This window comes from Ovis aries, chromosome 25 (genome assembly GCF_016772045.2).
Source record: "Ovis aries strain OAR_USU_Benz2616 breed Rambouillet chromosome 25, ARS-UI_Ramb_v3.0, whole genome shotgun sequence".
NCBI classification, from domain to species: domain Eukaryota; kingdom Metazoa; phylum Chordata; class Mammalia; order Artiodactyla; family Bovidae; genus Ovis; species Ovis aries.
In genome coordinates, this window is record NC_056078.1 from 3,866,256 (window position 1) to 3,889,907 (window position 23,652).

Consider the following 23,652-nt stretch of genomic DNA (forward strand, 5'->3'; position numbering starts at 1 on the left):
GGCACTCAGCCTTCACTATGGTCCAACTTAGTGATGTTAGCAACCTCCTTGTTCTGGAATATTTTACATGTAATCATTGAGTATTTGCAAAGGTCATACAGGCCTTATATACTCCTTGAGATACAGTCTCAGCTCTAAGAGATCTGTTTGTACCCCAGACTCTCATTCCAGCATCAGGGTCTGTTACCTGCAGGACAGGGTTGAGGTTGAGTGGAGGCCAGGCTTCCCAGTCCTGGCTCCAGCATTAAGTAGCGGTGTGACTTTGGACAAATTTTTTTCTCTTCCATAAGCCTCAGTGACCTTATTTTTGAAATGAGGTGATAATAATCCTGACTTTATTAGGTTTTGGTGAGCATAAAATGACATAAACATGCAAAGGTTAGAATGTCCTTGGCTCTTGGCTCAGTGAATGTCAAAGGAGTCAGTGCACATATAGTGATGTCAAGTTCATCAAGCTTTTTTTTTTTTTTTTTGTAAAAGGTCGAAGTTTATTAATCCTCTCATGAAAAATCTGCACAATCACCACAGATACAGTCACTGCAGAATCTTTGCTCCTTCTTTCTGCAGCACCGGCGTGACCTTTGCACTCCCCCTGTCTTTCTTCATTCTGTTCTTGCGTCCCTCTCACTGTTTCCTTGAGGTGCTTTCCTTTTCACACAGTTCATGTCCTGCAAGCCTGTGTTTGGGCTCATTCTTCTTTGCGTGATCATAAAGGAATCGTAAATCACGCCAAAGCCAGTTGCCTTGCCCCCACCAAAATGGATTCTGACTCCAAATACAAAGATACAGCTGGTGTTATCTTGTACATTTTGGCTAGTTTTCCCCAAGTTTCTGTCTTAGGTACTGTTGCCTTCCCAGGGTGAAGGACGCTGATGACTATTTGTGTCTGCTGAAGTAGTTGATTGGTCGCAAACTTCCTGGTCCAGGTAGTTACTGTGTCGTTCATGATGGCTGTTGACCTTCAAGCAACCAGGACGGGAAAATCAAGCCGGTTTTTGCTGTTATTTTCATGGTTTGCATTCTGAGTTGTTTTCGAGATCACATCTGTTGGGTGTGCCACAATGCTTGATGATATGGAGGGGAAGGTGGACGTGGGAAGCAGTGTCATGGGAAGTAACCAGACTGTTGCGATAACAGTGTTTGATTCATAAGCTCCTGGGATAAAACTGGGCCATCACTCTTAGAAAATAGCGTTAGGAAAACTTTTCATTTCTATAACACTTTATAGCTTAAATGTGTTTTCTCATGTCCTATTTCATTTAAAGGTCTCCCAGGTGGCACTAGTGGTAAAGAACCCACCTGCCAGTGCAGAAGATAAAAGAGGCTTGGGTTCGATCCCTTGGTGGGGAAGATCCCCTGGAGTAGGAAATGGCAACCCACTCCAGTATTCTTGCCTGGAGAATCCCATGGATAGAGGAAACTTGTGGGCTCTCATTTAAACAGAAACTTAAGTGCATGGGAAAATGGTTTTTCTTTATGTTCCATCATAAGGAATGGAACAATATGAGGAATATCAATAACCTCAGATATGCAGATGACACCACTCTTATGGCAGAAAGTGAAGAAGAACTAAAGAGCCTCTTTTTAAAAATTTTATTTTAAATGTAAATTTATTTTAATTTTAATGTTTACTTTACAATATTGTATTGGTTTTGCCATATATCAACATGGGGGGGGGTTCAGGATGGGGAACATGTGTATAAAGAGCCTCTTGATGAAAGTGAAAGAAGAGAGTGAAAAAATTGACTTAAAGCTCAACATTCTGAAAATGAAGATCATGGCATCCAGTCCCATCACTTCTTGGCAAATAGATGGGGAAACAGTGGAAACAGTGGCTGACTTTATTTTCTGGGCTCCAAAATCACTGCAGATGGTGATTACAGCCATGAAGTTAAAAGACGCTTACTCCTTGGCAGGAAAGTTATGACCAACCTAGACAGCACATTCAAAAGCAGAGACATAACTTTGCCAACAAAGGTCCGTCTAGTCAAGGCTATGGTTTTCCATTAGTCATGTATGGATGTGACAGTTGGACTATAAAGAAAGCTGAGCACGGAAGAATTGATGATTTTGAACTGTGGTGTTGGAGAAGACTCTTGAGAGTTCCTTGGACTGCAAGGAGATCCAACCAGTCCCTACTAAAGGAGATCAGTCCTGATGTTCACTGGAAGGACTGATGTTGAAGCTGAAACTCCAATATTTTGGCCACCTGATGTGAAGAGCTGACTCATTTGAAAAGACCCTGATGTTGGGAAAGATCGAAGGCAGGAGGAGAAGGGGACAACAGAGGATGAGATGGTTAAATGGCATCACCGACTCAATGGACATGAGTTTGGGTAAACTCAGGGAGTTGGTGATGGACAGGGAGGCCTGGCATGCTCTGGTTCATGGGGTTGTAAAGAGTCAGACACGACTGAGTGACTGAACTGAACTGAACAGCCAATATTAAGGCTTCCCCAGTGCCTCAGTGGTATAGAATCTGCCTGTAATGCAGGAGATGCTGGTTTGACCCCTGAGTTGAGAAGATCCCCTGGAGGAGGGCATGGCAACCCACTCCAGTATTCTTTTATTTATTTAATTATTTATTTTTTACTTTACAATATTGTATTGGTTTTGCATACTTCAACATGAATCCGCCACGGTTGTACCCATGTTCCCAATCCTGAACCACGCTCCCACCTCCCTCCCCATACCATCCCTCTGGGTCATCCCGGTGCACCAGCCCCAAGCATCCTGTATCCTGCATCAAACCTAGACTGGCGATTCGTTTCTTATATGATAGTATACATGTTTCAATGCCATTCTCCCAAATCATCCCACCCTCTCCCTCTCCCACAGAATCCAAAAAACTGTTCTGTACATCTGTGTCTCTTTTGCTGTCTTGCATACAGGGTTATTATCATTACCATCTTTCTAAATTCCATATATATGCATTAGTATACTGTATTGGTGTTTTTCTTTCTGGCTTACTTCACTCTGTGTAATCGGCTAAGTTTCATCCACCTCATTAGAACTGATTCAAATGAATTCTTTTTAATGGCTGAGTAATACTCCATTGTGGATATGTACCACATCTTTCTTTTTTATTTTTTATTTTTTACTTTAAATACTGTATTGGTTTTGCCATACATTGACATGAATCCTCCACGGGTGTACATGAGTTTTCAATCCTGAATCCTCCTCCCACCACCCTCCCCATATCATCTCTCTGCGTCATCCCAGTGCACCAGCCCCAAGCATCCTGTATCCTGTATTGAACATAGACTGGCGATTCGTTTCTTACATGATAGTATACATGTTTCAATGCCATTCTCCCAAATCATCCCACCCTCTCCCTCTCCCACAGAATCCAAAAGTCTGTTCTATACATCTGTGTCTCTTTTGCTGTCTCGCATACAGGGTTATCGTTTCCATTTTTCTAAGTTCCATATATATGTGTTAGTATACTGTATTGGTGTTTTTCTTTCTGGCCTACTTCACTCTGTATAATAGGCTCCAGTTTAATCCACCTCATTAGAACTGGATTCAAATGTATTCTTTTTAATGGCTGAGTAATACTCCATTGTGTATATGTACCACAGCTTTCTTATCCATTCATCTGCTGATGGACATCTAGGTTGCTTCCATGTCCTGGCTATTATAAACAGTGCTGCGATGAACATTGGGGTACATGTGTCTCTTTCAATTCTGGTTTCCTCGGTGTGTATGCCCAGAAGTGGGATTGCTGGGTCATAAGGCAGTTCAATTTCCAGTTTTTTAAGGAATCTCCACACTGTTCTCCATAGTGGCTGTACTCGTTTGCATTCCCACCAGCAGTGTAAGAGGGTTCCCTTTTCTCCACACCCTCTCCAGCATTTATTGCTTGTAGACTTTTGGATCGCAGCCATTCTGACTGGTGTGAAATGGTACCTAATTGTGGTTTTGATTTGCATTTCTCTAACAATGAGTGATGTTGATCATCTTTTCATGTGTTTGTTAGCCATCTGTACGTCTTCTTTGGAGACATGTCTATTTAGTTCTTTGGCCCATTTTTTGATTGGGTCATTTATTTTCCTGGAATTGAGCTGCATAAGTTGCTTGTATATTTTTGAGATTAGTTGTTTGTCAGTTGCCTCTTTGCTATTATTTTCTCCCATTCTGAAGGCTGTCTTTTCACCTTGCTTATAGTTTCCTTTGTTGTGCAGAAGCTTTTAACTTTAATTAGGTCCCATTCGTTTATTTTTGCTTTTATTTCCAGTATTCTGGGAGGTGGGTTATAGAGGATCCTGCTGTGATTTATGTCGGAGAGTGTTTTGTCTATGTTCTCCTCTAGGAGTTTTATAGTTTCTGGTCTTACGTTTAGATCTGTAATCCATTTTGAGTTTATTTTTGTGTATCGTGTTAGAAAGCGATCTAGTTTCATTATTTTACAAGTGGTTGACCAGTTTTCCCAGCACCACTTGTTAAAGAGATTGTCTTTAATCCATTGTATATTCTTGCATTCTTTGTCAAAGATAAGGTGTCCATAGGTGTGTGGATTTATCTCTGGGCTTTCTATTTTGTTCCATTGACCTATATTTCTGTCTTTGTGCCAGTACCATACTGTCTTGATGACTGTGGCTTTGTAGTAGAGCCTGAAGTCAGGCAGGTTGATTCCTCCAGTTCCAATCTTCTTTCTCAAGATTGCTTTGGCTATTCGAGGTTTTTTGTATTTCCATACAAATTGTGAAATTATTTGTTCTAGCTCTGTGAAAAATACCGCTGGTAGCTTGATAGGGATCTCATTGAATCTATAGATTGCTTTGGGTAGTATACTCATTTTCACTATATTGATTCTTCCCATCCATGAACATGGTATATTTCTCCATCTATTAGTGTCCTCTTTGATTTCTTTCATCAGTGCTTTATAGTTTTCTATATATAGGTCTTTAGTTTCTGTAGGTAGGTATATTCCTAAGTATTTTATTCTTTTCGTTGCAATGGTGAATGGAATTGTTTCCTTAATTTCTTTTTCTACTTTCTCATTATTAGTGTATAGGAATGCAAGGGATTTCTGTGTGTTGATTTTATATCCTGCAACTTTACTATATTCATTGATTAGCTCTAGTAATTTTCTGGTGGAGTCTTTAGGGTTTTCTATGCAGAGGATCATGTCATCTGCAAACAGTGAGAGTTTTACTTCTTCTTTTCCAATTTGGATTCCTTTTATTTCTTTTTTCTGCTCTGATTGCTGTGGCCAAAACTTCCAGAACTATGTTGAATAGTAGCGGTGAAAGTGGGCACCCTTGTCTTGTTCCTGACTTTAGGGAAATGCTTTCAATTTTTCACCATTGAGGATAATGTTTGCTGTGGGTTTGTCATATATAGCTTTTATTATGTTGAGGTATGTTCCTTCTATTCCTGCTTTCTGGAGAGTTTTAATCACAAATGGATGTTGAATTTTGTCAAAGGCCTTCTCTGCATCTATTGAGATAATCATATGGCTTTTATTTTTCAGTTTGTTAAGGTGGTGTATTACATTGATTGATTTGCAGATATTGAAGAATCCTTGCATCCCTGGGATAAAGCCCACTTGGTCATGATGTATGATCTTTTTAATGAGTTGTTGGATTCTGATTGCTAGAATTTTGTTAAGGATTTTTGCATCTATGTTCATCAGTGATATTGGCCTGTAGTTTTCTTTCCTTGTGGCATCTTTGTCAGGTTTTGGTATTAGGGTGATGGTGGCCTCATAGAATGAGTTTGGAAGTTTACCTTCTTCTGCAATTTTCTGGAAGAGTTTGAGTAGAATGGGTGTTAGCTCTTCTCTAAATTTTTGGTAGAATTCAGCTGTGAAGCCATCTGGATGTGGGCTTTTGTTTGCTGGAAGATTTCTGATTACAGTTTCAATTTCCATGCTTGTGATGGGTCTGTTAAGATTTTCTATTTCTTCCTGATTCAGTTTTGGAGAGTTGTACTTTTCTAAGAATTTGTCCATTTCTTCCATGTTGTCCCTTTTATTGGCATATAGTTGCTGATAATAATCTCTTATGATCCTTTGTATTTCTGTGTTGTCTGTTGTGATGTCTCCATTTTCATTTCTAATTTTATTGAGTTGATTTTTCTCCCTTTGTTTCTTGATGAGTCTGGCAATGGTTTGTCAATTTTATTTATCCTTTCAAAGAACCAGCTTTTGGCTTTGTTGATTTTTGCTATGGTCTCTTTTGTTTCTTTTGCATTTATTTCTGCCCTAATTTTTAAGATTTCTTTCCTTCTACTAACCCTGGGGTTCTCCATCTCTTCCTTTTCTAGTTGCTTTAGGTGTAGAGTTAGGTTATTTATTTGACTTTTTCTTGTTTCTTGAGGTATGCCTGTATTGCTATGAACTTTCACCTTAGCACTGCTTTTACAGTGTCCCACAGATTTTGGGTTGTTGTGTTTTCATTTTCATTCATTTCTATGAATATTTTGATTTCTTTTGTGATTTGTTGGTTATTCAGAAGCGTTTTGTTCAGCCTCCATATGTTGGAATTTCTAATAGTTTTTCTCCTGTAATTGAGATCTAATCTTACTGCATTATGGTTGGAAAAGATGTTTGGGATTATTTCAGTTTTTTTGAATTTACCAAGGCTAGATTTATGGCTCAGGATGTGATCTATCCTGGAGAAGGTTCCATGTGCACTTGAGAAAAAGGTAAAATTCATTGTTTTGGGGTGAAATGTCCTATAGATATCAATTAGGTCTAACTGGTCTATTGTATCATTTAAAGTTTGCATTTTCTTGTCAATTTTCTGTTTAGTAGATCTATCCATAGGTGTGACTGGGGTGTTAAAGTCTCCCACTATTATTGTGTTATTGTTAATTTCCCCTTTCATACTTGTTAGCATTTGTCTTACTTATTGTGGTGCTCCTATGTTGGGTGCATATATATTTATAATTGTTGTCTTCTTCTTGGATTGATCCTTTGATCATTGTGTAGTGTCCTTCTTTGTCTCTTTTCACAGCCTTTGTTTTAAAGTCTATTTTGTCTGATATGGGTATTGCTACCCCTGCTTTCTTTTGGTCTCTATTTGCATGGAACATCTTTTTCCAGCCCTTCACTTTCAGTCTGTATGTGTCCCTTGTTTCGAGGTGGGTCTCTTGTAGACAACATATATAGGGGTCTTGTTTTTGTATCCATTCAGCCAGTCTTTGTCTTTTGGTTGGGGCATTCAACCCATTTATGTTTAAGGTAATTATTGATAAGTATGATCCCATTGCTATTTACTTTATTGTTTTGGGTTCGGGTTTATACACCGTTTTTGTGTTTCCTGTCTAGAGAGTATCCTTTAGCATTTGTTGGAGAGTTGGTTTGGTGGTGCTGAATTCTCTCAGCTTTTCTTGTATGTAAAGCTTTTGATTTCTCCTTCATATTTGAATGAGATCCTTGCTGAATACAGTAATCTGGTCTGTAGGTTATTTTCTTTCATCACTTTAAGTATGTCTTGCCATTCCCTCCTGGCCTGAAGAGTTTCTATTGAAAGATCATGTGTTATCCCTATGGGAATCCCCTTGTGTGTTATTTGTTGTTTTTCCCTTGCTGCTTTTAATATTTGTTCTTTGTGTTTGATCTTTGTTAATTTGATTAATATGTGTCTTGGGGTGTTTCGCCTTGGGTTTATCCTGTGTGGGACTCTCTGGGTTTCTTGGACTTCCCCATTTTATGGAAGTTTTCAACTATTATCGCCTCAAGTATTTTTTCATGGTCTTTCTTTTGTCTTCTTCTTCTGGGACGCCTATGATTCGAGTGTTGGAGTATTTAATATTGTCCTGGAGGTCTCTGAGATTGTCCTCATTTCTTTTAATTAGCTTTTCTTTTGTCCTCTCTGATTCATTTATTTCTACCATTCTATCTTCTACTTCACTAATCCTATCTTCTGCCTCCGTTATTCTACTATTTGTTACCTCCAGAGTGTTTTTGAGCTCATTTATTGCATTATTCATTATATATTGACTCTTTTTTATTTTTTCTAGGTCCTTGTTAAACCTTTCTTGCATCTTCTCAGTCCTTGTCTCCAGGCTATTTATCTGTGATTCCATTTGATTTCAAGATTTTGGATCATTTTCACTGTCATTATTTGGAATTCTTTATCAGGTAGATTCCCTATCTCTTTCTCTTTTGTTTGGTTTGGTGGGCATTTATCCTGTTCCTTTACCTGCTGGGTATTCCTCTGTCTCTTCATCTTGGTTATATTGCTGTGTTTGGGGTGGCCTTTCTGTATTCTGGCAGTTTGTGGAGTTCTCTTTATTGTGGAGTTTCCTTGCTGTGGGTGGGGTTGTCAAAGTTTGGCTTGTCAAGTGGCTTGTCAAGGTTTCTTGGTTAGGGAAGCTTGTGTTGGTGTTCTGGTGGTTGAGCTGGATTTCTTCTCTCTGGAGTGCAATGAAGTGTCCAGTAATGAGTTATGAGATGTCAGTGGTTTTGGGGTAACTTTGGGCAACCTGTATATTGAAGTTCAGGGCTGTGTTCCTGTGTTGCTGGAGAATTTGTGTGGTATGTCTTGCTCTGGAACTTGTTGGCCCTTGGGTGGTGCTTAGTTTCAGTGTAAGTATGGAGGCATTTGATGAGCTCCTATTGATTAATGTTCCCTGGAGTCAGGAGTTCTCTGATGTTCTCAGAATTTGGGCCTAAGCCTCCTGCTTCTGGTTTTCAGTCTTATTTTTACAGTAGTCTCAAGACTTCTCCTTCTATACAGCACCATTGATAAAACATCTAGGTTAAAGTTGAAAAGTTTCTCCACAGTGAGGGACACCCAGAGAGGTTCACAGAGTTACATGGAGAAGAGAAGAGGGAGGAGGGAGTTAGAGATGACCCGAATGAGATGAGGTGGAATCAAAAGAGGAGAGAGCAAGCTAGCCAGTAATCATTTCCTTATATGCGCTCCACAGTCTGTACTGCTCAGAGATGATCACGGAGTTATACAGAGAAGAGAAGAGGGAGGAAGGAGACAGAGGCGGCTAGGAGGATAAAAGGGGAGAATGAAAAGGAGAGAGACAGATCCAGCCAGTAATCAGTTCCCTAAGTGTTCTCCACCGTCTGGAACACACAGAGATTTACAGAGTTGGGTAGAGAAGAGAGGGGGAGGGAGGAGGCAGAGACAACCTGGTGGAGAAAAAGGAGAGTCTAAAGGAGGAGCAAGCAGTCAAGCCAGTAATCTCACTCCCAAGTAAAAATGAGTACTGAAGATTGGGTTTTTACAGGTACAAAATTGATAACAAATACGAAAAAGCAAAAATTAAAAATCTAGAGTAGAGGTTGGATTTTCAAAAATACACTATTAAAGAAGAAGAAGAAAAAAACAAAGTCACAAAAAATATTAAAATATATATATGAAGTTTGCTTTAAAAATAGGGTCTTTTAAAAAAAATAATAGTAGGTTATAAAAATGAAAATTAAAGGTGTAATAGAGGACTTTAAAATTAAAAAAAGTTTAAAAAAAGAAGAAAAAAAAAGAATGATTGTAAAAATAGTAAAGATATACCTAGGACTTTCTCTGGTGTTGTTGTGGGCAGTGTGGGGTCAGTTCATTTTCGTATAGTTCCTTGGTCTGGCGTATATTTCTCAAGATCTATAGGCCCCTTCCTCTGTAGTCAGTAGTAATGAAAGGGTTTTAATCTATTGCACCTGTCATTTCCAAGGCGGTTCCCTCTGATTTAGACTCTTCTGTTTGCTGGGCTCTTCAGGGTCTGATTTTTGCCCTGACACAAGGGGGGTGGTGGTGGACACTTTTTTTAGGCTCACTTGCTCAGTTGCGCTGTGGGGAGGGAGGGACGCTGCAAACAAATAACTCTGGCGTGTGCTCGCAGTGTCTCAGCCACACTGGGCCTGCCTCCGCTCACGTTGCACACAGCTCAGGCTCTAGGTTGCTCCACTGGGAACCGTCCGAGGCCAGCCCTGGGCTGCATGCACCTACCTGGTCTAAGCCGCTCAGGCTCAGGCACGAGGGTAGTCCTCAGAGGCGCAGACTTGGTTGGGCCTATGTTTTGTGCCCTTCCCAGGTCCGAGTAGCTCAGGTGTTTGGCAAACGTGGTCGCTGTGACTTATCGCCTCTCCTGTCCCTGCTGCTTGGTTCTCTGGGTGTACAACTGGCGCACCTTCTCAGGCAGATGATGACTGACCAGAACCCCAAGAAGTCTTAGTTAGCAAAGAAGCCTGTTTGCAGTTTGGTAAATAATATCTCCATGGGCTGCGATTGCCCACTTCTGGCCCTTCCTGCTCTGGCTGCTTGTCACCAGAGGGGGATGGTCTGCAGCCGGCTAATTCTGTTCCGTCCTTTGTTCTGTGCCAGGTCTTGGCGGTGTCTTGTGTTAGAGCTTTTTGCGTGGTAGCTATACCACAGTCTGGTTTGCTAGCCCAAGTTAGTTTGCTCTGGTTACCCTCGGGGCATTTGGAGCATTCGGGCTCGATCCTTAAAAAGCCATGCAGCCCGCACCTCCCTGCCCAGCCCCTGCTTGCTAGTGGCGGATGCAGGCATCTGTGCTGCTTCTCCGCTGGGGGAGTTACCACTGGGCTCATTATCTGTGGGTTTTAATTATTTATTTTTCCTCCCTGTTATGTTGCCCTCTGTGCTTCCAAGGCTCACCACATACTCGGCAGTGAGAGTGTTTCCTGGTGTTTGGAAACTTCTCGCTTTTTAAGACTCCCTTCCCAGAACGGAGCTCCGTCCCTACCTCTTGTGTCTCTTTTTTTTCTCTTTTATTTTTTTCCCTACCTCTTTTTGAAGACAATGGGCTGCTTTTCTGGGTGCCTGATGTCCTCTGCCAGCATTCAGAAGTTGTTTTGTGGCATTTACTAAGCGTTTAAATGTTCTTTTGATGAATTTGTGGGGGAGAAAGTGGTCTCCCCATCCTATTCCTCTGCCATCTTAGGACCGCCCCCTCCCACTCCAGTATTCTTGCCTGGAAAATCCGGGGCACGGGAGTAGCCTGGTGGGCTACCGTCCATAGGATCTCAAAGAGTGGGACACTAATGAAGCGACTGAGCACGCACGCATAGCCAATGTAATGACAAAGCCTGATGAAAATAACCTTGAACTTCATCTCCTACATGGAGTGAGGGTTTGTGTGGTGTTCCTGATGACCCTTTGTTTCCACCCCACCCCCATCCAGACTCGCCCCTGATTTTGATCCTGTCTGGCCCTCTCCCAGGATTAGTTGTATAATTGAAAATGTGCCCACAAACATAATCTCTGGATTGGTGGATTTAAACCAAAGCTGATTAGAGAGTTCCAATTGTAAGTGTATGCAAAGAACATCTCTCTTTGAAATATGTTATTGATAATGAAAAGTGGAGACCCTCAATGCTCTGCACACAGCTCGTGTGGCCTTTGTATGGTTTCACACACATCCTCTGTGTGTCCTGCTCTCGAGCTAGGCTCCTCCTAACCGCACAGTGTGACACTGTGTTGGTGTTTTGAAGAAACAGCACATCTGTTTTCCGTTGGGCTGAGCACTGGGCCCTGGGGTTCCTCTCCCTGCCTGTGCCCCAACCCTACCCTAGCACACTTCTCAGAGTTTCCTTGCTCTGGGGCCTCTCTAGTTGAGAGTGTGCATTCCGAGATAAGAATCTAGGTGTGAAGCAAGATTTCATGTGAAAACAGTTGCAGGTTGATATTTGACTCCAAGAAAATGGTCTGTTCTGTAATTATATATAAGTGTATATATGTGTATGCATGCATGGATGCTCAGTCACTTTAGTCTATCTGACTCTTTGTGACCCTATGGACTTTATAGCCCGCCAGGCTCCTCTGTCCATGGGATCTCCAGGCAAGAATACTGGAGTGGGTTGCCATGCCCTTCTCCAGGGGATCTCCCCTATATACGTCTATATAATTCTATAAACTTTTCCTTCATACACCTGTTTACTGTCAAAGTTTCCTTAGCTAACAGGTCACTTAGGGTGGCTGAGCATTCCTAGAAGCACCTGTGTGGCATTGCCTTCATCCTATGGATACTGCCACGATGGGGAATGTTAGAGGCCCGTGTGCACCATTGCTGTGCACCCTTCAGAGGCTTTCTGGTGGAGGGTTTACCCTGTCCTTGTCTTGTCCTCCAAACTGAAGGGTCCTTCTTTGTTCCATTGCCGCCCTGGGTGACATCTTTTCCCCATAAGCTGGATTTCCCTTGTCCTGGTGTTACTGAACCAAACTTGGGTTTACTCACTGACACTCCATAAAGCCGATCTACTGACACTGGGTTGCGGTGAAGGAAAGAACAGTGTTTATCGTAAGGTGCCAATACAAGGAGGATGGGTGGCTTGTGCTCTAAAATCCTGAACTCTCCAAAGCATTTTTAAAGGCCAGGTTGAGAGAGGGGTGTTTCAGGCTATGTGATCAGCTCCTGTTCAATTATCTGATTGGTTGATGGTGGTCAGTCATTTGGTGCCAGAAGGTCTGGGGGCTATGTGCTCATGATCATCAAGTAGCAATTTATTCCATTTGGTGGTGGTTTTAGTATCTAAAAAACTCAGAAAATATGCATGAGATACTGTTATCTGGGTACTGCAAAGAGAAACTACAGCAGAGGATAAATGGTACGGGGCGGGAGGGGGTCTGTCCCTGGGAAGGCTCCATAGGGTCCTTCTTGGTTACACTGGTAGTTGTGAGCATATGGCAGGTATATTAGACTCCTCTCCCTTCCCCTCCCATTATTCAGTTGAATTATTTTTCTTTCTCATAGCATAGAGCAGTTATATGAGTCTCCTCCCTTTTGAAACCTTTTCCGGTCTTAATTAACTCTAATCCATCATCCTGGAGAGGATAGGGCAAAGGAAATAGTCCTGAATCAGGGAGCTGGGACCCTCCCACTAGCCAGCTGCCCATCCAAGACTCAGGGCCCTTTTGCCTGGACCTGTCACTCACCAGCTATGAACCCACTTGCCTCTCCTACTGGTCCTACTTCCAGGCTCTACTTGTAAACAGGGAAATTGGGGGAGTCTTTTTCAGATCTCTTGGATGAAATCCAGAGATATATGTCTACCACCTTTCCCCTGGTTTACTGTACTTGACTTGTTGTTGTTCAGTCACTCAGTCATGTCTGACTCTTTGCAACCTCATGGACTGCAGCACGCCAGGCTTCCCACTCCTTCACCATCTTCTGGAGTTTGCTCAAACTCTTGTCCATTGAGTCGGTGGTGCCATCCAACCATCTCATCCTCTGTCATCCCCTTCTCCTCCTGCCTTCAGTCTTTCCCAGCATCAGGGTCTTTTCCAGTGAGTCAGTTCTTCGCATCAGGTGGCCAGAGTATTGGAGCTTCAGCTTCAGCATCAGTCCTTCCAATGAATATTCAGGACTGATTTCCTTTAGGACTGACTGGTTTGATCTCGCTAAAGTCCAAGGGACTCTCAAGAGTCTTCTCCAACACCACGGTTCAAAAGCATCAGTTCTTCACTGCTCAGCTTTCTTTATGGTCCAACTCTCACATCCACACATGACTACTGGGAAAAACATACCTTTGACTATATGGACACTCCATTAAAGTCATTATAAATGATTGGTTATATTCCCTGTGTTGTATGTATCTTTGTAGCTTATTTATTTTATACATAGTAGTTTATACCTCTTAATCCCTTTCCCCTATCTTGCCTCTACCTCTTCCCTCGCCCTACTGGTAACCACTAGTGTGGACCCTCCACATCCAAATGGCATTGTAATTGTTGTAAATGGCATTATTTCATTCTTTTTTTAAAATAGCTGAATAGGATTCTGTTGTATATATGTACCACTTCTTTATTCATTAGCCTGTTGATGGACACTTACGTTGCTTTCACATCTTGGAAATTTGTAAACAATGCTATGAGCATTGGGGTGCTCTATGTTTTTAATTAGTGCTTTTGTTTTTTTTAGATAGATACCCAGTCGGGGAATTGCTGGGTCATATGCAAATTTGGAAAACTCAGCAGTGGCCACAAGACTGGAAAAGATCTGTTTTCATTCCAATCCCAAAGAAAGGCAATGCCAAAGAATGCTCAAACTACCGCACAATTGCACTCATCTCACAGGCTAGTAAAGTAATACTTAAAATTCTCCAAGCCAGGCTTCAGCAATACGTGAACTGTGAACTTCCAGATGTTCAAGCTGGTTTTAGAAAAGGCAGAGGAGCCAGAGATCAAATTGCTAACATCCGCTGGATCATGGAAAAGCAAGAGAGTTCCAGAAAAACATCTATTTCTGCTTTATTGACTATGCCAAAGCCTTTGACTGTGTGGATCACAATAAACTGTGGAAAATTCTTTGAGAGATGGGAATAACAGACCACCTGACCTGCCTCTTGAGAAATTTATATGCAGGTCAGGAAGCAGTAGTTAGAACTGGACATGGAACAACAGACTGGTTCCAAATAGGAAAAGGAGTATGTCAAGGCTGCATACTGTCACCCTGCTTATTTAACATATATGCAGAGTACCTAACGAGAAATGCTGGGCTGGAAGAAGCACAAGCTGGAATCAAGATTGCCAGGAGAAATCTCAATAACCTCAGATATGCAGATGACACCACCCTTTGGCAGAAAGTGAAGAGGAACTAAAACGCCTCTTGATCAAAGTGAAAGAGGAGAGTGAAAAAGTTGGCTTAAAGCTCAACATTCAGAAAATGAAGATCATGGCATCTGATCCTATCACTTCATGGGAAATAGATGGGGAAACAGTGGAAACAGTGTCAGACTTTATTTTGAGGGGCTCCAAAATCACTGCAGATGGTGACTGCAGCCATGAAATTAAAAGACACTTACTCCTTGGAAGAAAGTTATGACCAACCTAGATAGCATATTAAAAAGCAGAGACATTACTTTGCCAACAAAGGTCCGTCTAGTCAAGGCTATGGTTTTCCCAGTGGTCATGTATGGATGTGAGATTTGGACTGTGAAGAAAGCTGAGCACCGAAGAATTGATGCTTTTGAACTGTGGTGTTGGAGAAGATTCTTGAGAGTCCCTTGGACTGCAAGGAGATCCAGCAAGTCCATTCTGAAGGAGATCAGCCCTGGGATTTCTTTGGAAGGACTGATGTTGAGGCTGAAACTCCAATACTTTGGCCACCTCATGTGAAGAGTTGACTCATTGGAAAAGACTCTGATGCTGGGAGGGATTGGGGGCAGGAGGAGAAGGGGACGACAGAGGATGGGATGGCTGGATGGCATCACCGACTCGATGGACATGAGTTTGAGTGAACTCTGGGAGTTGGTGGAGGACAGGGAGGCCTGGCGTGCTGCGATTCATGAGGTCGCAAAGAGTCGGACACGACTGAGCAACTGAACTGAACTGAACTGAATGGATGTTCTATTTTTAGTTTTTTGAGGAATCTGTAAACTGTTTTTCATAGTGGCTGCAGAAATTTACATCGCCACCAACAGTGTTTGAGAGTTCCTTTTCCTACGCATCCTCACCAAGTTTGTTGTGTTCCTTTTGATGATAGCCATTCTAATAGGTGTAAGGTGATACCTCATTGTGGTTTTAATTAGCATTTCTCTGATGATTAACAATGCTAAGCATCTTTCCATGTGCCTGGTGACCATCTGTTTGTCTTCTTTGGAAAAAAATGTCTATTCAGACCTTATGCCCATTTTATATATATATATATATATATATATATATATATATATATATATATATATGTTGAGTTACATTAGCTATTTATATATTTTGGATATTAACTTCTTACCAGTCATATCATTTGCAAATATCTTCTCCTATTTAGTAGTTGTTTTTTCATATCATTGATGATTTCCTTTGCTGTGCAGAAGCTTTTAAGCTTAATTAGGTCCCTTTTGTTTAGTTATGCTTTTATTTCCTTTGCTTTAGGGGACAGTTCCCCAAAAATATTGCTACGATTTATGTCAAAGAGTGTTCTGCCTTTATTTTCTTCTAGGAGTTTTATGGTTTTGGTCTTACATGTAGGTCTTTAATCCATTTGAGTTTGTTTTTGTATATGATGTTAGAGAGTGTTCTCATTTCATTCTTTAACATAAAATCTGTTAATTTCAAATTCTTTTTCATAACCCTGCATTTGTACTCTCCTCCCATCACAATTACTGTTTTTAATATCATGTCTTACATCAAATTGTTTTTTGTATCCCTTAACTGCTTATTGTGGATATGGATGATTTTACTACTTTTGTCTTTTAACCTTCCTACTAGCTTTGTGTATGGATAGTTTTGTACCTTTACTATATGTTTGCCTTTACTGATGAGCCTTCTCTTTTGTAATGTTCATGTTTCTAATTTTAGCTTTTTCTTTTTAACTTTAAAGAGGTTCCTTTACCATTTTTTGTAAAGCTGGTTTGGTGGTGCTGAATTCTTTTAGCTTTTGTTTGTCTGTAAAGATTTTGATTTCTCCATCAAATCTGAATTGGAACCTTGTGGATAGAGTATTTTTGGTTATAGATTTCCCCCTTTTGTTACTTTAAATATATCATGCCATTCCCTTTTGATCTGTAGAGATTCTGCTGAAAAATAAGCTAATAGCTTTATGGGAGTTTCCTTGTATATTATTTGTTGCTTTTCCATTCCATTCAATTTTTAATATTCTCTCTTTAATTTTTACCGTTTAAGTTACAGTGTGTTTTGGTATGTTTTTCTTTGACCTCATCCTGAATAGAAGTCTCTGTGCTTTCTGGACTTGGGTGACTTTTTCCTTTCCCACATTAGGGAGTATTTCAGCTATAATGTCTTCAAATATTTTCTCAGGTCCTCTCTCTCTTTCCTCCTTCTGAGACTTCTATAATGTGAATGTTGGTATGCTTGATGTTGTCCCAGAGGTCTCTTAAACTGTCCTCATTTCCTTTCTTTCTTTTTTCTATTCGGCTTCAGTAATTTCCTCTACTCTTGTCTTCCAGACCACTGATCCATTGTTCTGTATCTTTTAGTGTCCTGTTGATTCTTTCTAGTTTACTTTTCATTTCCCATATGGTATTCTTCATCTCTGTCTGGTTGTTCTTTGTACCTTCTGACTCTGTTAAAAGCTTCTAACTTCCTGTTCTGTGCACCCATTCTTCTCCCAGGTTCTTTGGTCATCTTTATGATTATTCTTGGAAGAGGCATGGCAGCCCACTCCAGTACTGTCGCCTGGAAGGTATTTAGAGAGGAGCCTGCAAGGCCTCAGTCCATAGGGTTGCACAGAGTTGCACACGAGTGAAGTGACTTGGCATGCACTCAGGATCATTACCTTGAACCCGTTATTTGGTAGCCTGCCTATCTCCACTTCATTTCATTCTTCTTCTGGACTTCTCTCCTTTATGGAACATGTTCCTCTTTCACCTTTTCCCCTAACTTGCTGCTTTTATTTTTATGTATCTGGTGGTTGTGTTTCCCAACCTTGGAGAAGTGGCCTGCTGTAGGAGACGTTCTGTGTCCCAGGAGTGCATTGCCCTCTTGTTACCCAAGCAGTATGCTCTAGGGGTTCCTTCTACGAGGGCAGCTTAGGTCCTTCTGTTGTGGGGGGCTGACTATGTGGGTAGTCTGGTAGGCTTGGTTGGCTCCCAGTTTGATTGGCTGCCAGGATCTGCCTTGTATGAAGGCTGCAGGCCACTTGTTGGCAAGGGCCAGGTCATGGGCTGACTGACTGCCCAACCCAGGAGGGCCCCAGGGCCGCTGCTGGCTCACTGATGGGTGGAGTCATGGTCTAGGAGACTCTGGGACAATTGCCACTTTGTTGGTGGGTGAAGCCAGGTCCTGGGGTTAGTGCTGGGTCTACTGGTGGGCAGAGCTTGTCTTGAGTCTGGTTGTAGGGCCCAGGACTCGCTGAAGTGGTGTTGGATTGTTGGTGTGTGGGGGTCAGTAACTAGACATAGTTGGGTACAGGATCTGGGGTGTCCTGCTAGTGGGTGGGGCCAGAGTCCAGTCTGTCCCAGTGGGCAGGTTGGTTCCACAGGCCCTGAGACTGTGATTTTCTTGTGTTTGGTGTCTGTCCCCTGGTGGGTTAGGCTGGTCTGGAGGCTAGAGCAGGCTCCTTGGAGGGCTAGGATGGGGCCCAGGGACTGGTGCCTGCCCACTGGTAGGTGGATCTGGGTCCTGGGCCCTCCAGGGGACAGGGCCGTGTCCAGAGGTGTCTGTGGCTCAAGGAGTCTTAAGGCACCTTGTTCACTGGTGAGTGAGACTGTGTCCCTGCCCAGTTAGTTGCTTGGCTTGAGGCATCTCAGCTCTGGTGCCTGTAGGCTGTTGGGCTAGGGAAGGGCTGGGTCCTGGGGCTAATGAGCTAGAGGGAGGGTTCCACAGTGGCTCTCGGTGGCACCAGTGTCCACATGGTATAAGAAAGAGCTCACCCCAAACACCTGCCACCAGAGTCTGTGTCCCCAGGGTGAGCTGCAGTTGCCTCCTGCCTCTTTAGGAGACTCTCTGAGAATCAGCAGGTAGGTCTGACCCAGGCTCCCATGAAATCACTGCTTCTACCCCAGGACCCAGAACATATGTGATTTTGTGTGAACCCTTTAAAAGTGGAGTCTCTGTTTCCCCAGCCCTCTGAGACTCCTGAAAGTATGCCCTGCTGGTCTTTCAAAGTCAAATGCTCTGGGGGCTTCTCTTCCCAGGCAGGACCCTCGGATGAGGGAGCCTGATGTGGGGCTCAGACCCCTCACTCCTTTGGAAGAACCTCTGCAGTTGTGATCACAAACTTCTCCAGCTTGTGTGTTACCCACCCAGGATGGGAGGAGGGACTTGACTATGTCACGAGTCCATCCCTCCTTAGCTATCTTGTGGTATTTCCTCCTTTATGTCTTTTAGCTGTGGGAGGTATTTTTCATTGCTGATTGTCCCATAAATACAGTTGTGATTTGGTGTGCCCATGAGAGGAGGTGAGCTCAGGGTTCTTCTACTCTGTTATCTTGACTGATCTTTCTCTACTTTCTTTTTCTTTTTATTAGTTCTTGCTGAAGTAAAGTTAGTTGGACACGATTCACTTTTTTAATAAAGCATTTATTTATTTGGCTGCATCGAGCCTTAGCTGTGGCATGTGGGATCTTTTGTTGTGATGCAGACTCTCTAGTTGCAACTCATGGGCATAGTTGTTCCCACATCTCCTGACCAGGGATGGAACCCATGTCCCCTGCATTGCAAGGCGGATTCTTAACCACTGGACCACAGGGGGAGTCCAGACACGACTTACTTTGAATAAACCGTGTAGGCGTCCTCCATTTGTAAGTGTTCATATAACATCCCTGTGATTAACCTTTGGCAGCTCATCTGGTGTCTGTGTCCTGCGCATTGATTTGCAGTTGCTAGGCTTCAATTTGCAGGAAGGATCTATTTCCCTTTTTAGAACCCGGGAGGGTGCTTTTGTGTTTCCAGTCTATTGGAGTGTCTCCTGTTCTCCCAGATTGCTTAAAGAACACCTCAGCAATTGTCTGATCTCATTTTCACATTCCTTCAGTTAATAAGTGAATTAAAGCCAATTTATTACTCAGGATTGCCTCATTTGTTTCAAAATAGCCTGTGTACAGAGGAAGCTCTATTCCCTTAGTGAGAGTTAACTCAAGTTTTAAAACCCATTCTAGAGAAAAACAGACTCATCTAGTTTGTTTTTGCTATTAAACACGTTTTTAAAAAAGGAGTCGGCCTTTGGATATCAATGGAAGTTGAGAAAAATAGCCCAAAGACTGAAAAGGTAAATGAAGAGAGAGAGGGACAAAACCCTTGATTCTGAGTGTTCTGAAAAAAGTGTGAAATGTCATTCTTTCCCTTAATAGTTCCCTTAAGGAACGTGAGAAAGTTTTCAAAGCAGTGGCTGGTCGAGGCATGCACATGGCAAGGATTTCTGTACCTCTAGGGGAAAATATAGATCAATTAAAATCTTCAGGCGTTTCTTACATTTGTCAGAAATTGCTACAGACGTCTGATATCTTTCTAATAATTTGGGAGTTTCCATGGACTTCTGTGCTTTTATAGTAGCCCATTTATTTTCTCTCTTCTGTCTCCTACCTTATTAAGAAAATAAGAAGAGAAAAAAAAAAAAAAAACAACAGCACGAAACTAAGTCTGAAGCAGCGGACTGTTGGAAACACGGAATAACAGAAATAACACAGTTCAGGAAAATTGTAAGATGCTATTAGGATACAATGATGTCTTCCGGTGCCCAAGAACTTGAGGAAAGAAGCTAATTTTTTGAGCCTGTGTCACCACTAATCACAAACTCTGATGGGCTTTTGGAAATACATGTCAGTGATTTTATCGTATCTTCGGAACAGTCCTTCAAGATGTGGGGATTATGGCCTTTCTTTCTTTATTTTCGGCTGTGCTGGGTCTCTTTTGCTCCCTGAGGGCCACTTTCTAGTTGTGGTGCACAGGATTCTCATTGCAGGGGCTTCTCTTGTTGAGGAGCATGGACTATAGTGTGCGTGGACTTAGTAACTGGGTCTCAAGGGCTTAGTTGCCCTGCAGTGTGTGGGATCTTCCCATATCAGGGATCAAACCCATGTCCCCTGCATTGGCAGGTGGATTCTTAAGCACAGGGCCACAGGGAAGTCCCTATGCCTGTTTTATACACAAACAAACTGAGGTGTAGGTGGGCTGAGTCTCTTTCTCACGTCACGTAGATGGGAGCTGACAGAATCCAGCTCTTGTTTGTGCAGCCAGATCCTCTCTCTGAGTCTTGAACTGGGAACCTCATACTTGACAGATGAGGTTAGTCGTCCTCGGAGGAAACACAGGGCTTGTCTGTAGACATCGTGGCTCCAAGGTGACGTGGCTGCAATGCCCGGAAGGCAGGACTGAAGTGCGCTCATAAATACAAAATTGACGTCTTACACACCGTGTGGGTCTAATCTGGAGAAAGATGCTAACACAGAGACGCTCCCTGGCGGGGGAGTAGGGAACACTGACTAGGAGGACAGAGGACAAAAGCACTGTTTTCACCCTTCTGGGCTGGGGGAGAGGGTGGGGATTGGTGGGAACCTTCCTATCTGCAGGACAGACAGGCAGCTCCGCATTGTGGTCCATGCGCGGCCAGATGTGGCTCAGAGCAAAGCTCTCTAGGGCCTCTCCATTGTGGGGAGATTGTTAACAGTCCCCAGGTGAGAAAACCAAGTTCAAAGATGGTTTACGTTGACACGCCAAGGAGCTCTGAGGGGCAGAGGTAGGTTCAGACTCTCTCTCTTTTTTTTTTTTAAAAAAAGTACTTATTTTATTTATTTTTGGCTGTGCTCGGTCTTTGTGGCTACACGTGGGCTTTCTCTAGTTTCCGGGAGTGGGGGCGACTCTGTAGTTGCAGTGCTCGAGCTTCTCACCGCAGTGGCTTCTTCTGTCGCAGAGCGTGGGCTCCAGAGTGCACGGGCTTCAGAAACTGTGGCAGGCAATCTCAGTAGTTGCAGCTCCCCGGCTCTAGAGCACTGACTCAGCAGTCGTGGTCTGTGGGCTTAGTTGCTCTACGGCATGTGGAATCTTCTAGGACCAGGGATTGAACCCATGTCCCCTGCATTGCCAGGCAGATTCTTATCCACTGTACCACCAGGGAAGTCCCAGACTCTCTTGAGAATGTCATTCTTCCTTTTGCAAGTCTTGTCATTCCTGGGATGCTGAGCCTCGTGGATGATTGATTGTGGGGCCTGGTCCCATGGGTGGCTTGAACTCCTGTGTGTGTCTGCTGGGCCATAGCATCCCTTGATGCACACGCATCTCTCTTGGAAGCCTGGACTGCAGGAATGATTCCCTGGGTGATGTGGCTTGTGCTGGCCTGGCCTGGCTGTGATATCTGGGGGTGTCATCACCATGCTCTGAACACCAGCCTCCAGGGGAGCAGCCAGCATCTCTGGCTCTTTGCACCCCCTTGGCAGATGGTCCTGATCTGAGAATTTTCTGTGATACCCTCCCTGATAGTAGTGACTGGTGGAGACAATAGAATCTCATCTTTATTAAAAAAAAAAAAATCACAAAATACCTCATTTTGAGAACAAAAGCTTTCAAAAGGAGTTGTGTGATGTTTAGTTGCTTTCTACGGTATGGAAACATATTGATATAACCAAAGCACACTTGAGATATTTCAGCATCAAAGCATCCGTGGAGATTTATTCTTAAGAGTAAAATGTATTGCCTTGTTCGCATTGATTCCAGTGTGAAGAGGCACTCCAAAGGCAAGAAGACACAAGGATTCTGTATAATGAGTCTGTGCTATGTGAATGTAAATGGATACTTGAAAACAGTTTGCTCTCTTAAACATCCTAAGTATTCCCCACTGCTGTCTTCCAGAAAGTAGGACTGTTTAAACAAACCCCTTCTTTGCAGGTGGTGCAGAGGTTAACTCCAGTCCAGCCCCTGCCTGGTTTTCATCCACTCCAAATGGTAATGGCGTTTGAATCAATCAGAAAGATTTGAGTTTCCTGGATGGAGAGATGGCCTCTTGGATGCTATATATAGTATCTCAATATGAAGTGAGACTAGAAAAGTTTTATGAAAGAAGAATCCTCAAGTGCGGAAGAAAGACAATCATATTCTGTTATAAAATATTTCCTTACATCTAAGACCCAGTTAAGTGACAGGTCACACTCAGCACCCTCCCTGATGCTCACAGTGGCTTAGAGAATCTTTATAACATAGGAATCATTTCATTTCTTCACACCTGGGCATCAAGTATTTCCACACTCCAGTATTGGAGTGTGGAAAAAAATGGCAAATTTCCTCTTGTTTTCTAGTAGGACCATACAGCAGACATTTGGTGCTTGTATCATTTTTAAGGACAGGCATGTAAAGTGGCACCTACCTTTGATATGGGCTTAAATTCTGAGTATTATAAAAATTTAGTGCAAAGTAGAGATTTCCTTGAAAGACAGGCTACTACTTATGTGTGAAGTGCTGACAACTTAAGAGCATTTTTTAATAAACACCTCTCAAATTTGGCATGCAAAGAGGGGCATTTAGAAAGCCATGAAAATAAGCCAGTGCATAAAATACAGCATGAAAAAGGTTAACTGTGAACTTTACAGATGGACAAGTCTGAGCAAAGCTCTCTTTTGTTAGGGTGGATGTGAGAGCTTACGGTTCTTTGCTGCAAAAATAAGAGCAGAAACTTGTTTTGAAGTAACAGCTACAGAGAGGGCTCCTTCTGGTTCATCCATATTTTATTAGGGTAGCAGTTAAAAAATTCATTAGCGACACCCATCTGGAGCTAACAGCACTCTTGAGAGGGTTCAGATGGTGATCAGATTTTTGAGTAGCACTTTACATGGAAAGAAAAAAGACAATCGTTTATGAGAATTAATAGTACTGTGGAGGCTGCTCAGTGATTTCAGAGCAAACCCTTTCACGGGTTTTATGAGTCTCTAGTTGCTAACTTCCTCTACCACTTGCTTCACCTGGAGGAAGGAGATTCAGGGGTAAAAGGGAAAGAAAAGAGAACTCAGGACATTGGATCAGAGAGTTGGGCAGGTATTGGCCGACAAGAGTGGGTGGGTTAAGTGTCCAGGGACACCATGCTAGGTGCCGTGTGTGTTGGCCTCCAAGAGCCTCCTCCTGCTCTGGTTTATCTTTACCTTAAGTTCGGTCTACAAGGCTTCCCTGGTGGCTCAGATGGTGAAGAATTTGCCTATAGTGCAGGAGACCCGGGTTCAATCCCTGAGTCAGGAAGATCCCCTGGCAAAGGGAATTGGCTGCCCACTCCAGTATTCTTGCCTGGAAAATTCCATGGACAGAGGAGCCTGGCAGGCTGCAGTCCATGGGGTTGAAAAGAGACATGACTGAGCGA

At 42.7% G+C, this 23,652-nt stretch overlaps 1 protein-coding gene and 1 pseudogene across 4 annotated transcripts in view; one reads left to right on the top strand and one right to left on the bottom strand.

Moving 5' to 3' along the window:
* DISC1 (DISC1 scaffold protein) overlaps positions 1-23,652 on the top strand; it is a 434,500-nt gene that overhangs the window by 51,007 nt on the left and 359,841 nt on the right. The gene's annotated exons all lie outside the window — the stretch shown is intronic.
* On the bottom strand, positions 535-952 carry LOC105604900 (small ribosomal subunit protein eS24-like; annotated as a pseudogene).